At 43.0% G+C, this 16,561-nt stretch overlaps 1 protein-coding gene across 1 annotated transcript in view; it reads right to left on the bottom strand.

Annotated features, from left to right (window-relative positions):
- Window positions 1-15,989, bottom strand: part of LOC128699364 (E3 ubiquitin-protein ligase RNF216) — a 169,523-nt gene extending 153,534 nt beyond the window's left edge. The window contains exon 1 of the mRNA XM_053792035.2: window positions 15,825-15,989. The gene's annotated coding sequence lies outside the window, so the exon portion shown is untranslated. The remainder of the gene's footprint in view (window positions 1-15,824) is intronic.
- Between the last annotated feature and the right edge of the window lie 572 nt (window positions 15,990-16,561).

The raw sequence follows: 16,561 nt of genomic DNA, 5'->3' as shown, positions 1-16,561 counted from the left end.
ATATTCCACTTCCCCTACCACCCCATCTTTTAATATGTATATTTTTTTTTACCAATAGGAATATTTTATTACATAATATGGTACAGAAGATTTAAGAGATACATTCTTGATATAAAGGTGGCATATACGGTACATGTTGTTACGTGTGTATCACCGATTATAAGGCGAAAATCTCATCCAGCTCCTCAGAGCTGGGGCGTGTGCCCAAAATACAGCAGGCATTACCCCTTTGAACAGCCGCACTGAGCCGCTGGAACAGAAAACTAGCTGCCCTGGGATCCCTAGTTACCCTGATGAGTCTTTTTCCCAGCTCCTTAAGGAATTTAGATGCACTCTTTCCCCATGAGCCAAGGGTCTCTGAGCCTATGGGAACAAACATATAATGATGGGCAAGTTCTCCATATTTTCTAGACTTTTGGGACTCCCTGAAGCTGGCAGCTGCCCCTCCTTCCTCCCTGGTGTATTGGAGATAGGTATCAGCCAAGGTAGATGCACATGTATAGTCCCACACCACCTGCTTCCCATCTGTCCAGGCTTGAAGAGTGATACCATCTGGACGCTTCTGGCTGCCATCAGATCTGCATAGTTGGGGTGGCTCCCTTACTGCTGGGCATCCAGCTGTTGTGAGGCTCCTCTTGATAATGTTATTAACCTCCTCATGTCTTGCAATCTTTCCCTCGGATTTACGGCACAGAAGACCATGGTACCCGAATCGGCCTGCTGCTTCACTGCCACAAATACACCTGTGTTCGGCGAGAATAGGGGCGGCAAGTCGAAGGGCAACACCGATGCGGATGGTCTGTGGGTCGAGGCGTGTGCCAAGGCTGGAGTTGGGAACAGTCAACAGAAAGTCCCCAGCATGAGGGGCTCTCACTGCCAGGAGGCGGGCTCTGTCCTTCCCTGACACACACTGAAGCATTGTTTAGGCAATATTTTCCACTATTGGACCATCCCAGTGCGATTGTTTGTAGTTGTTGAGGGAGCAGGTCTGGCTTCAGAGCCCGTTAGATTATCCCAGATCATTGCTCCGTCAATGAATTTTTGGTCCTGGACTCCAATCTTGTCCCTAAGATGTTCAGGGAGAATAGCTGCTACAAGCTCTCTGGATGCAATACACGAGGACAGAAAAGCAGGTAACGCAATCTGTGATGACTTGCGGACACCAATGCCTGCTAGTCTGACTGGAAGTGTAGCTTGGTTCCGTTGCCCGTCTTCTAGAGTAAGGTATATATATACTATATTAATTTTTTTTCGTTGTAAACAAAGTCGAAAATATTTTCGTAAGCTTCTCTCTCCTATGTGTGGGTTAGTTGAGTAATGTGAAAGTGGTCTACGGGTTAACTTACAAAGGAACAAGTTAGCGCAGTTAGCAAAAGAATCAAGCAACCAAAAAACTAACTACACATATCATGCACCGTATACACTTAGTGAGCAAACGTGCTAAACACCGTGGGAACTCACTAGGCAAACGTACCCAGCACCGAGCGAAGGTACCAGGCAAGGTGACCATGCAAATCTACCGAGAAACTGATCAGGCAAACGCACCGAGGTCAGTACTAAACACATGTACATAAGAACATAAGAAAGAATGAACACTGCAACAGGCCTACTGACCCATGCGGAGCAGGTCATGTCCCCCTCGCCCGGATTAGCCCAATGACCCACCCAGTCTGGTCACCTCCACTCAAGGATGGAGCACGGCACCAGACCCAGCAGCACAAGCTAGTCAGGTCCAACTCTCACCCACCCACACCCACTCGTGTATTTATCTAACCTATTTTTAAAACTATACAATGTTTAAGCCTGAATAAGTGTACTCGGGAGTTTGTTCCACTCATCCACAACTCTATTACCAAACCAGTGCTTTCCTATATCCTTCCTGAATCTGAATTTTTCCAACTTTAAACCATTGCTGCGAATACTGTCTTGGCTGGAAATTTTCAGCACGCTATTTGCATCCCCTTTATTTATTCCCGTTTTCCATTTATACACCTCGATCATATCCCCCCTAATTCTACGCCTTTCTAGAGAGTGCTGATTCAGGGCCCTCAGTCTATCCTCATAGGGAAGATTTCCGATACATGGGATCAACTTTGTCATCCTCTTCTGTACGTTTTCCAGAGCATTTATATCCATTTGTAATACGGTGACCAGAACTGAGCAGCATAGTCTAAATGAGGCCTAATCAAGGATATATAGAGTTGAAGAACAACCTGAGGACTGTACCGATCTTACTTATCACCATCAACAGCTCAACATCATTCCTTTTGAAGCCGATACAAAAAAAAAAACAGTTTTACAAGAGCTTATAAAACACTGGCACAAAGCAGGCAGGCAACAGCACACACACACTAAAACTATGTTTTAATTTTTCGAGACATACAACGCGCCGGCAGCTTAGTAAACATTACACACTTCTGCATTCATCCTAGTAAAAAAAAAAAAATCCTACTCTTTCATGGGGCAAATTTGTGCTAATCTAAACAGCAAATTTTTGATAGCTAATTAAAATTACAATCCAGTAATAGCATTCCCGAGGTCACTGATCCACATGGCTGCATTTGGTATAATTTTTTTTTAGATTTTGGAAGGTTTTGTAGCCTATAAGAGCTGCCAGCAAGGTCAGAGTTAAAATTAAAATTATTGAAGAAACAGGAATTGGAGAAAAAGCAGAGGCAAAGAACATGAAATTAAAGAATAAATAGGCACAATACCGCGACTTGAATACGTAGATAATCCGCACATAGGAGAAAGAAGCTTATAACGACGTTTCGGTCCGACTTGGACCCAAACTTAACTAGTCAATGGTCCAAGTCGGACCGAAATATCGTCGAAAATTTCTCTCCTTCTCCTGTGTGAGGGTTATTTGTGTATGAAACTAAATAGGCCGAGTACAAACGTTAGCGTAGAAGTATAGGGAATAGATTATATTCATGAAGCCTGAAGGCCGCACAACGCCGGGGGCTACGAGACGTAAACTGAATTAATCCAAGAAATGGAAGGCTTTATTGAATTGACCATCAGGATCAAGGGAATCCTCGTGAAGGGACCAGACCTTCATCAGGATCAAGGGAATCCTCGTGAAGGGACCAGACCTTCATCAGGATCAAGGGAATCCTCGTGAAGGGACCAGACCTTCATCAGGATCAAGGGAATCCTCGTGAAGGGACCAGACCTTCATCAGGATCAAGGGAATCCTCGTGAAGGGACCAGACCTTCATCAGGATCAAGGGAATCCTCGTGAAGGGACCAGACCTTCATCAGGATCAAGGGAATCCTCGTGAAGGGACCAGACCTTCATCAGGATCAAGGGAATCCTCGTGAAGGGACCAGACCTTCATCAGGATCAAGGGAATCCTCGTGAAGGGACCAGACACCTTGATTCTTCAACATAACTTCACCTAGAAAAATTTAAATTACACTTAATAACTTGTCACCATAATCTGGAGTGTGAGCAAAGTAACATTTATGAAGGGATTCAGGGAAACCGGCAGGCCGGACTTGAGTCCTGGAGATGGGAAGTACAGTGCCTGCACTCTGAAGGAGGGGTGTTAATGTTGCAGTTTAAAAACTGTAGTGTAAAGCACCCTTCTGGCAAGACAGTGATGGAGTGAATGATGGTGAAAGTTTTTCTTTTTCGGGCCACCCTGCCTTGGTGGGAATCGGCCAGTGTGATAAAAAAAAAAAAATAATCTTATAAAAAGGTATGAACTTTCCCGAAAGCCTCTTTTTAACTGAGGTTGGTGAAGGGCTCTTGGTCCAAGAAACTGGAGCTATTTTTCATTTTCTGACTGCCTCTCATCCCGCAGTCGCATGTTCCTGACGGATTTGACGCTTTACCATACATATGCTTAATAAGCGACAGCAATAAACTTGCAGTAAAATATCTGTAACAAACGCGCACAATACCTGTATTAAACTGGCAATAAAATATCAGCATTAAAATGACAAAATACCTGAAGCCTCATGTTCTCATAAAGCAAAAAGTGTTATTCAACTTTTTATCCATATTTATGAACCATTCGTAGTCACGTGAGCCAGTCAGTAACCAGCCAGTATAGTCATGGGGGGGGGGGAACTCTAAACCCGGAGGGGCGATACAGCTCGTGGAGAATTTGAAGGTAGTTAGGCAAGACACATATGTAACAGTTAGGCATCTTTATTTCGAAAATTTTCGCCTACACAGTAGGTTCCTTCAGTCGAGTACAGAAAAGTTGGTAGAAGCAGAAAAGATGTGAAGAGATGACTAAGTGATGCATGTGTGTCTTACCTAACAACATGACGGTATTTTATACCAGTTTAATATTTAATTTGAAGGTAATCAAGTCTGATGCGATGAAGAGCACCTCCAACTTCTTGAATCAACAGCCACTAATCAACGCATCAACAAGTCAACCGCCCTCATTAATATACTGTTCATTTCTCGCCTCTTATATTGCCATGACAAAAATTCGTTGCTACATCTTTGTCCATCCAACTTCAGGCCATTTATTTCAAAAAAGTTTGAGATGACCCTGGACTTAAGGGTTTTTACACTTTTTATATAAACCCCAGTAATCTTTTTGGGCCTTATTAGAAGTTTTAGGCATTGTTGTTTTGGGTTTGTTTTTATTGCCCCCACCAAAACCCCCCAAGTCCTTTTGCAATCTGTATGGCTTTTCCCTACATCATTTAATTTTAAAAGGGCTGGGGTTTGGGCCCCCTTTAATTTTTCAGAACCTTGCATTTATCTAAAATTGAACTGCACTGCCACTTTTCTGACCAAGAAAGAGTTTGTTTAAATCCTCCTGAATTTCCAACAACACCACGTTTGCCCAAATCCACCTTTCTTGTGTAAATTGGGAATTTGCTCAATCAAGTAATTTCATCGACTTGATATATATTATAAAAAACCCGGCCCAAGATCATCCCTGGGGGAAAACCCATTTGGGTTACAGATCCCCCCCGGGTTTTAAACCCCAATTTATGGACAATTTTCTGCCCCCGTCATGAGCCATGACTCGATCCACGAGAGCACTTTTCCCCAATGCCATGAGCTGCCACTTTTTTAACAGTCTATGGTGCGGAACCCATCAAAAGCCTTACTAAAATCTAAGTAAATATATAAAATTTCCTTTATTTTTCAAAGCCTCAAAAGTTTTACAAAAAGAATAAATTAGTTGACAAGACTGGCCTTTTGTGAATCCATGCGAGAATAAAATTAACTTATGTTTTCGAGATGGCTTCATAATCCCACCCATAATTGATAGTAATTTCCACAATTGAGGTCGGTTTATTAAGAATTTGAGGCAACGACTTTCCCCCCTTTTTTAAAAAATAGGAATTAATTAAATCTTTATATTAATTACACCTGTTTGAAGAGATAAATTAAAAATATTAGTTAATGGTTCCAGATTTCCATTTGAACCAAAACCCTTTTGAAAACCTCATCAGGACCCGGGACTTTTTTTTGGTTTCCAGTCTGTCTATTCGTTTAAAACCCATCTCACTAGTGACTGTGATGTTACAAAATTTTTCTCTTCAGCCCACTAAAAAAAATTAATTACTGGAATATTGTTATTTTTCCCCTTGTAAAATTTAGAGAAAATAATTATTTAAAATCAAATTTCTTTTCTTTGTAAAAGGCCCCATAGTTTTTTTTAAAGGGGAATATCTTTTTTAACTTTTTTTCCCTATAGACCAAAAAAAACTTTTTTAGTTTTAGAATCCCTAGAAATTTTTAATTTCATAGTCCCTTTTTTTATCCCCTTTTTAACCCTCTTTTTCAATATACTGATTCATAAGATGACCCCCCCTTCTTTGATATAAATTTTTTTTAAAGCCCTAGAGATATTTGAGCCTATTATTCATCCTTTTTTTGGGTCATTTCTATTTGATCAAATTTTTTTTATATGGGATAAACGCTCGAGCAGCATGTTTTTTGTGTTCAAAAAACGTCTTATTGATAGTCTTCGTTTTTTCCCAGTCAACAGATGAAAATGTTTTTCTAAGACCATCGAAATTTCTTGTTTTAAAAAAATGGGGACGGGTTACTGGTTATCGTTATTTCCTTTCAATTTCCATTCAATGCTAAATGTAATTGATTTGTGGCCTTTGCACCCCAGTTTCTGAAATTTTAAAATTTAAAAGGGGTTCATTGTTTGCCATAACTAAGTCAAGGAAGGATTTCCTTTAAATTCTTCACAAACGCTTTAAAAACAACCTTTAAATACTTTAAAAAAAGTCGATGATTTAAATTCCCAGTCAAGAAATTCCCCAAACAACATGACTACAAAGCCCCCTTTTAATTACTACATTATCGTGCCTTTTGGCCTTAACAATTTTTCCCCTAGTAGTTTCCCCTTGGTCCCTATTTTAATTTGTGGGGCGGTATATATCCCCAAAAAACAGTTTTTCATGCCCCCTAAAATTCATCCAAAAAAGACCCCTTTTGTTTAAATTCAGACACACCTGTTTTTTTGAAAAAGTCTGCTGATCCGGGAAAAACAATCCACCCCACCCCCCCCAAAACTTTATCTTTTTTGGGAAAAATTTAAAACCCTGAATATGACATTCCCATCCCGACTTTTTTAATTAAACCACGTCCTTCATTAAGGAAATCACAATTTTTCCCACACTACAACTAATCTCAACTCGGGCCATCTTATTCCTAGCACTACGGAATTAGCATAATAAAATTAAAATTTCCTTCTTTTTACCCTTCCTTTCCTATTTCCCCTTTTTTTTTTTACTAAACCTATTACTGTCCTTACCCCCCAAGGTCCCTTTGGTTTTTTAATATCTATCTGTTCTTTTTTATTAAAATTTGTTCCCCATAACTTTGTAATTTCTACACTGGGACTTCACTGTTTTTCCAAAAACCCAAAACCACTAACTATTTTTAGTTTAAAGTCCTAACTGCCCCCCCCCCTGCAGTTTTTAGTGCCCCCATCCCCAACCAGATAAGTGAACCCCCCTGGGCATACATGTCATTTCCTAGAAGAGTTCCCAGGGCAATGAATGTTACCGCATTTTCTCAATTTTTTGTTCCCGCCAGCAATTGGGCACCAATTGCCCTGGGCAAAAATTCTTTTTTTCCCAACCCCTCCTTTAAAAATACCACATTTTGAGGGGGGTCTCCCACCTTACTTTCCCAATTTTTTGTTGGGCCCAAACCCAATCAGGTCCCCCACTCCCCGGGCCCCGCCAACCCCGTTCCCAAAACACTGAGCAGGGTAAAGGGTTGCTCCCATTACCCTCATGATGTCATCCAGACGGCTAAAAAATCCTCCATCCCAGCCCCAGGAAAGCAAACCCCGTTTTCCCACTCCTGTCCTTCAAGCAAAAAACGCCCCCATCCATATACCCCAACTTGGCTATCCCCAAAACAAAATATTTTACCTTCCTAATGTCTTTTTTTTGGACGTTCCCAGGAGGGCACCCCCATTGTTTGGGGGCACTGAGAAATTTTATTGGGTGCCCCCCAAAAGTTTTTAAGGCAGTTTTTTTCTTCTTCATCGTTTTACCTTTTCCCTTCGTCTTCTTTTATCGTCAATTTTTTCCTTTTCTGTCCAGCCACACTGAAGGGTTTTCCTTTTTGATTTGGGGGACTCAAAAAAGGAGGACTAACCGAAAATTTTTGTTTTCCCCGGTCAGTCGCCCAATTTCCAATTCGCCAACCTCAATTTTCCAAGCTGTTGGAAAAGGGTTTCGATGGAGGGGATCTTGCTTCAATTCTAGAGAGCGCGCAAACAGGGCTTACAGAGCCATACACGGGGCAACATCGAAAAGCCAACTAATCAGGGGGTTATTGGGGAGCAACCCGGGACGGCCCAATAGCGATGCGAACGTGGAAAGAGTCAGTGTTGTATGCTCTCCATTAAACGTACAGGTATTTATTTTAAAAGTCAGTGGAATATTTTTCTCCTTGTCAGAAACAGGTGAACATTTAAAACTTCGGACATTGTGAAGTTGCCCAGAAGGTTTCTCTAATGGGACTTCTTCTGGTAACACTGCTGTGGGAAATGGTTATTCTTTTATGTTTCACTTTTAAATTTTTTTAATATGCCTTTTGGGGTGAGGAGGGGGCCCCGAAAAAAAGTATAGAAGCCGGGCCCGGGTACACCCCCTGGAAGTCATATAAATATTGACCCTTTGTGTTACACACACACACACACACACACACACACACACACACACTCAGGACGGAAAAATTTTTTAATTTAGGGCCCAGTGTTTTACGGCCCTTTTTAAAAAACAATTTGTTTGGGGTATATTACAAAGGTTTATACCAAAAGATTAAACAAAATTCTGGTCTGAATTCCCCCCCATAAAGGGATTTTATGTAAATTTATTATTATTGGGGGAGTATTGCATAACTTGATAAAACTCCTAATAGTGTTAAAATAAGGAAAATGTTCATGTATGGGAAATGGATTACCAAAATCGGCAAATATATATCAACTGGGAATAATTAATGACCTAGCAGCCAAACATCTGGGAAATGGCAGATAAACAGAGTTCGATCCGAGGGAAAAGTACCTCCAAATCCTTTGAGCAAGAGCCAGACACCACCAGCATCAATATGCCTTTCTAGACGGAAACCCAAACTTAAAAACGAATGCACCAATTAAAAAAAAGGCAATTACGTAAACTCAATTTACAGATTTTTTTAAATGGGAAAAAATTTTGAAACCGGGGTTTTCCCAAAATTTCAACCTGAGTTTTAAAACCTGGGGTTTCCAAATTTGAACCTGAGTTTTCCCAAAATTTTGAACCCGGGGTTTTCCAAAATTTGGGCCCGGGGGTTTTAAATTTGGGAATGGGTTTTCCCAAATTTGAACCTGGAGTTTTCCCAAATTTGGGAAACCCGGGGTTTTAAATTTTGGGGCCCGGGGTTTCCAAACGGGAAACCAGTTTTAAATTTTGGCCTTAGAGTTTGTGTGAAAAAATTTTTTTCTTTCCCCCTAGTTTTGAATGGCTATTTGTTTGGCGTTAAAAGTTAAAAATTCTGTTTATCACGGAATTTTTAAGTTTTTCTACTTACTGTCAGTCTGTTGGGAAATTTAGGTAAAATGGAATTTTCCAACGTAAAATTGAAAATTAAAAATATATCCGTAGTATAGTACTTGGGAGAATGTACTTGGTATAGTGTTTTTGGTAATAGTTGGGGGGAAGGTAGGGCAGAAGAGCAGAGGGTGCAGTGGCAGAGGGGGGGGGTTGGGGGAGTGGTAGGGGTATAGTGGTAGGGTGGGGGAGTAGTGGGGATTTTGGAGGGGTAAGTAGTTGGGGGTAGTATTTAGTTGGAGTAGTAGGGTAGTTGGTGGAGTAGTAGTATTTAGTATTAAGGGGTAGTAGTGGTATTTGGGTATAGGGGTATTTTGGGGGGAAGGTGGTAGTGGTGGTTTTTTTTTATATTTATTTAAATCAGGTACAAAATAGATATGGGCAAAAAATAATATGTCAACAATCCGGCCTAACTAGATTTTAATACAATAAATAAAAAATTAAAAACCGGGAAAAATATAAAACTATACAAATAAACAATGAAAAAAACAAGCACACGGGATTACACACATACAAAAACAATCACGTATTATAAAACGATATTCATCTGGAAAATAGGCGGGCTTCCGCCTGCCAACACACAACGTTCCCAAGATTAATTAAGAACTCGGTGCCTTAAAGGCACAACAATACTTTAAATTTGGGGGCGACCCCCGGGTTATTATCAGAACTAAAAGACATTACTGTTCAAAGGTGGAATAGGATGACCCAACAACAATAAAATTATCAAATAACAAAACGAAACTAACGATATTTGACTTTCCAATCAAAAAGCAAGAATAAGTGAACTTATACACTGACAGATGCACACATTGAAAAAATGCCCCTCCACATATAGTTCAAGCTCTATCACAGTTACAGAAAACAATACTTATAGATACAAAACTATTAAAAAGCAAGGACACGGATGAAGTATAAAGGGAAATAAGCGTTCAACTGTGCTGGGAAGCACACCATATAAAAAATGTACACCAATGATTTTAATTGAGGCATAAATGACGAAAACTTTCCCTAAAAGTTGAATCGCAGTAAGATTTTTCCCGTCATCCCCGTTAAAAGGGAGACCATAAACTCGAACAAAAAACATTCACGCACTTGACAAAAAAATAAAACCAGCGACCCCCGAGATTCCCCACAACACTCAACTTCTCAAATCTCTAACTCAAGGGGGTTTATATTCAGGCGGAAGCTCTCCCATCCCCCTCAAAACCAACCTTTTTTCGACTTTTTTCCCCTTTCGTCCCCGCAAAAACCCCCTAATACGTTACCATAAAGGGTTCCATACCCCTGACACGAAAATATAAGGGCCCAAAACGTACGACACCGCACGTTGTCACGCAATAAACCCCCCCTACACGCTAAACCCGGATCCGACAAACCTCCCCATCAAATGAAAAACCCTACTGAACCACTCCACCATCCTAAAGTCTAAAGAAAACAACTGAAAAGGATTCCTCCATCCCGCACCGGCAACCCCAGTTTTTTCCAAACGCCTTTTCAACACCACCCCGGACGGCAAGATTCAAAAATTTAAAAAAACATTCCGTACTTGAGCAGGCAGACGCAACTGTTGAACTCGTCCATATATTACCCAGTAGGATACATTCCTTCAACTGCACCACGACTACCCCTACCCGCCCTTTCTAAGGACAAAATTTTTCAACCCGCAATCCCCGTTCAAAAAACGAAGCATCGCGTCGCCCCAAATTTAAAATTCCTCCTCCCACCACCTGCGCAGGTCGGATAAAACATTTAAACCCCACCATCACCCCCCCAGTCGGAGAAAACGACGCTTCACGTAACATGCCAGACACGAACCTCAGAAAATAGCCCCAAACCCCTCTCTGATGCATTGGGTTCCACCACCCCCTTTTGTAGCCAATCGCATCCTGAACCCCAAAAAAATCGATAAACTCGCAAAAGACTTTTGACGCCCCGCAACAGAGGATACACCCAGCAACAGCCATATTTTTGCTATAAAGCAGGAAAAAGACCACCCCCCTTTGATGCAGGGTTGTGGGGCCCGTAGACTTTTGCGCCCCAAGACACTATTAAACCCTCCCAAATTTGGGGACCCCCCTCTCTGATCGACCCCCCGCATATAATGAATACCACATATGGTAAAGATCAACCCAGTCCCCCCCTCTGCATCCACCCCACCCCCCACCCCCCCCCCCAACCCAAATTTCGATTTTTCAAACACACCCGAGTTTAAATAGTCAACAAGTCTCCCAAAAAAACCCAATTGCTCCGTGAATTCACAGTAGATCTTTTAAAAACCCAAAAGGGCCCGGGCCATCTCGGACCCCGATGTTCTTTTCCCCCGCCCCAAACAGCCCAGTGGGTCCTGATCATGCAAAAAATTTAGAGATGGGGCATCCCGACAATGCCCCTGTCAAGTGTAAAAAAACACCTAACTTGCCATTAATTTGTATTTAAAACCGCCCATTGTACAACGAACGGCCCCCACATGATGACCTCTTTTCCCAAAACCCTGCCACCAAAATTTCCCCACAGAACCCCCTTTCCACACTATCAAAAGCGGCCCCCGTCTAAAAAAACCACCCCCCCCCTCACCCCGCATTCCTAAAAACTCCTGATATTCCCAGACCATCATTTTGCCTACCTGGCACACCAAACTGACTTTTTGGATTACCTTATCAAACACTTTAATTTATTCATCAATTTTTTCGCAAAGTTTATAGTCCACCATCAACGAATGGGAGGTATCCTTAATCGCTAACGGCACATCACATTTCCAAAAAGAAACACGCGACGCTGAGATAGACCTAACCCCTCCTTCATCGCATTGAGTAAATGAACCAAAAAACCTTTATTCCCTCCAATGTTTGATATAAAATCAAAAGGATGCATAATGCCTGGAGCCTTCCCCTTACTCTTTCCCTTGTGTGCCTCCCCCCTTTGCCTGATATGGCCCACCCAGAAAGGATCATAATCATTTAACTCGCATCTTCTCCCCCCAAATCCTTATCCATGACCCACGTCTTTATTTTGATCAGAACTTACCCAAGTATCGACAAAAAAACTTACCCTCAGGGGAAGACCTGCCCCTCCTATACCCGCATCTTCATCCTGCACCACTAAACCCCCACTTTCATTTTCTTTCCAGTGTCGGTTTCAAGACACAAGCAGAGGCTTGTCACCCCAAAAAAGCCTTTCACCCCCCCTCGAAATGCGCCCCCATCGAAAACCTTTTTTTCAATTTTGGATTTGTTTTTTAACAGCATCGATTCACCCATGAAACCCCAGATGTCCCCCCGGCATAACATTGTTGTAGATGACCCTCCAGGTCCCCTTGAAAACCATACCCCAAAGGGAGTGGCCCCTTTACACCGATGAAATTTCCCTTAAGAGGCTTCAACTCATCCCACTGTCTCAAATCCCCCCCTCCCGAGCTACTCCATAGATCCCCGAAGTCCGCGAATATTTCCCCTTCATTCACTTTGTGCATCCGGATTCAGTTTTTTCCCCAAAACGATGCGGTGGTGGAGAAAAGACATTCAAACACGAATTGATTACGACCACCCGGAGACACATACCCCCTATCTAAACATCCCCAAAGCCCCTACACAAAAGATGCTCAACCAAGTCAGTCCTCGGTAATCTACCAACCCCAAACCCCGACAACAAGTCACCCAAAAAAGCAAAGCCCGCCCCCTGGTTCAACGTCTTTAACCCACCCTTTGTTCCCGCACCACCGACCACTGTAATTTTGGCAGGGGGCCCAAAAAAATACCCAAAACATCTCTAACAAAAGTATTTTTTATATTAACATCATGTTCAGCTGGCCCATATCCTCAAAACCAACCTTCTACTACCCCCAATCCCACGACTCCCCCCGCGACCCCCCCCCCTTCCTCCCAATGTTTAAAAAAGGGGGTGCATAACACAACCACTCCACCTTTTATACGTCTGGGAGTCAATAAATGTCAAAAATCCATCTCAAACAAACTTTCCACCATGGTTTTGTTCTGCAAAAAAACCATCCACGAAAAAGTTCAACCACTCACGCACCTGCACACACTTTTTGACAGGTTTCAAACCAAGCATTAAAGTTACACACCAACTGTGTTGGTGGCTTTTTTCAGGGGGTACCACCCTTTTTTTTTTGCTCCGGCAAGCACCAAGGGACTTCCCCCACCTTTGGCAACCCGGGGTATTACCGTGTCCTGGACTCGCGACCTCCCCACCGTGACCGACCCGTCTTCCCGAACGGTCCAGGGTCAAGACATCATCGGAGGGCGGGGAAAAACATTCCAGAAACAGCATCTTCAGACATGTCAGTACTTGGTGTTTTGTTTCCCCAACGGCTCGCCTCCTTCCCGCTTCGTCCATCTGCCATAATCCCTCTAGAACACGGCACAGAACAGACTCATGCGATGCAATGGTCACTTATCGGATACAATTGGGTATATCACCTGCCTCCTTTGGGGGATTTCACTGTTCCCTTTCCACCTCGCGGGAGGAGCCCCTAGAGTCACACAAGATGACTCAGACACCGACAACCCCGCCCCCGTGCAGACGCGGGGAGCTCGACAACCCGATTGGGGCCTGACGGGGCCCACCGTCAGGACGACGACCACGCCCCGATGGGGGTGGGGAACACACGAGCCCCTAGTGATCGGGGCCCCGAGGGGGCAGTTCTTCCTTTCCCCGGGGTGTAAGCACCGGGGGAAAGAAAATCCTCCAGTTTCACGTACGAAGGAATGGCGACGTAGACATTTTTAACGTAAAAGACCCTCCTGAAGACCAGCATAGTGGGGCGACCACCTACCCATGGGGACCATGGATCTTCCATAACGTTCAAAAAAAGTCCGATATCAATTTATTGGCCTCAAAGGCACGCGCACACGACCCCCGATGTATCGTGAAAAATCAGCAACTGGACAGAAACGCGTGACTTGCCCTTTATATCCGGTACTGGGTCACAACTTCTCAAAAACGGGTAAAAACTGGCGAAGATCCTGGTTTTCCCTTCAAGGCGAGCCCACAAAGGGTTCACGTTGAATGCCATATGTATACGAATGATTGCTGGAAACCAACGATTGTGGTGATAAAACCCCCGGGTTTGTTGAATACAAACAGATTTACGTCGGCGAAACGCAGTCGCCATTTTTTTGATATTGAAAAAATCCCCTACCAGGGGTCGGGGCTGAGGAGAAGAGTTTACAACCGTCAGCACAAGTTTGAGCAGAGAATGGGAAAGATGACATTTTTTAGTAGTAGTTGGTGGTAGGGGGGGGGGAGTTTGGTAGTTGGTGGGGTTTGGTGGTAGTTGGTGGTTGGGGTTTGGGGGTGGAGTTTGGGGAGGGGGGGGGGTGTTGGTATGGGAGTTGGGAGTAGGATGGTGGATAGTGGAATAGTGATGGTGGTAGTGTGGGTGGGGTTTGGAGTAGGGGGGTAGTTTGGTAGTAAGGGGAGTAGTAGTCGGGGGTAGAGTAGTGGAAATGGAATGGGGGTTTGTAAGTGGTAGTAGAGTAAGTGGAGTGGGTGAGTAAGTGGTGTAAGTGGGTAGTGGTGGCAGTAAATGGGGAGGGAGTAGAGTGGGTGGAGGGGAGTTTAATTAGGGGGAGTAGAAGTGGAGTGAGAGGGAAAATTGAGTAGTAGTAGGGGATAGTAGTAGAGGTGATAGTTGGAGTAGTGGTGGGGTGGAGAAAGAGGTGAAGTTGGGGGGGGAGGGATAGTTGCAGTAGTAGGTGATAGTTGCAGTAGTAGGTGATAGTTTCGTGTGTGGTGAAAGTTGGTAGTAGTAGGGGAGGGGGTAGGGGGTTGCAGAGTAGGGGTGTGAGTGTAGTGGGGGGAGTGAAAATTGCTGAATAGTTGGGGGAGGGGAGGGCGAGTGGGGGGGGGCATGGTATGGCGGGGGAAAGGGAAGGGGGTAGTAGTAGGGAAGTTCGTAGAGAGGGTAGCTGCAGAGTGGGGAGGCAGTAGAGGGAAGTTTGAGTGGTGATAGTTGCGTGGTAGGGTTTATAGGCGGGGTGGGGGATGTTGCAGTAGTAGAAAGGGGTAGTTGCGGTTTGTAGGTGATAGTTGGGTAGTATAGGTGATAGTTGCATGGGAGTAGGTATAGTTGCAGAGTAGGTGATGTTAAGTGGAGGGGGGAGTTGCAGGTAGGTGAGGGTTTGTGTAGGTGATGTTGTAATGAGCTGTGGTTGTAATTTGTTTTTACGTACAGAGTTTTTGACAGTAGATGAGTTGTGACAGAGAGTTGTAAGTAGTTTAAAATACAGTAGATGTGTTGTTGAAGACAGAGATTTAGTTGTAAGGTTGTGACAGTAGATGTGTAAAAAAATGAAAAGTAATGAGTGAAGAAGAGAAAGATAAAAAAGAGTATACTTTCAAAATTTTAAATAGTAAACGTTGATTTTTAAAAATGAAAGTTGTCATGTCACTTCAACCACATTGTTTGTTCCCCATAAAATTACCATTCCATAATTAAAATACGGTATTTAGTAATAAACAAAGTTCCAGAGACTCACCAGCATCAAGGAACCTTCCTTGAGAGTAAATATTTTACACACTATTAGCGGACGGAGGATCGATTTTCCAGTACTCGTGCTGAATAACGGGTTTAACGCTTCTTGAAATACCAACCACTTGCATAGAGGAGATTATCACAGCGCTAAACCCTTAACGGGTCATGTTTAAAGAGGAAAAAACATAACTTTTCATAAACTAAAACGCGGCAGCTTTTCTGTAACTCTTCGCATCCAAATAATATAAACAAAAGTATTACAAACTGCAAGGAAAAGACTCACCACAGACGCAATTTTCCTGAGACAGTTCACCCCCGTTCACCATGACGTGATCCACTAGCCTACGTACAACGTACATAAACACACGCTCGAGCCCACTGCTCAGTACGGGATAAACACAACATACACACAAAAACACTAAATATTGAGGACATACACTGTTCCTATCCTCACTTTTTTTTCATAATATATCAACGCTGTTGACACACAGGTGGCGGGTTCTGCCAGCCGGCAAGCCAGTTACACACACAGTGTCATACCTTCCCCAGATACACCCACTAGTTTGTCAAGTGAGACGCTAAACTGCACTGGGGTCGTTAAGGCTGCTAGTCACCTTTACACCAACATGAAAAATAATTTAATCCCTACAACGGGAGTAAAAACTCGGAGTATATATGGATAGGCAGTGCTGAATAAGTCAGATTGGCTAGTTAGGTCGAGAAAACATGAATGTTTTCTGCCGAATAAGCAGAGAGGATTTTTTTCAATAAATCAGCGAAAATCAATCTGAACTTAATGAAAAAATATATATCATTGATTTTAAGCAATATTAAATAAATTTAAAATGTCCTATGACATGTACAGCAGAATTTAGGTAAAAAAAAAAGTTATTAGGTACGACACACAAACACACACACAGTGACCTAGTAGCGACCAGTAAAGAGAAGGGGCCAGGAACTATGAATCGACCCCTGCAACCACAATCAGGTGAATACACACACACACACACAGAGCGATGA

Source organism: Cherax quadricarinatus, chromosome 61 (assembly GCF_038502225.1).
Source record: "Cherax quadricarinatus isolate ZL_2023a chromosome 61, ASM3850222v1, whole genome shotgun sequence".
In the NCBI taxonomy this organism is placed as follows: domain Eukaryota; kingdom Metazoa; phylum Arthropoda; class Malacostraca; order Decapoda; family Parastacidae; genus Cherax; species Cherax quadricarinatus.
The sequence above is the reverse complement of the archived record's forward strand: the minus strand, read 5'-3'. Positions and strand labels throughout refer to the sequence as shown.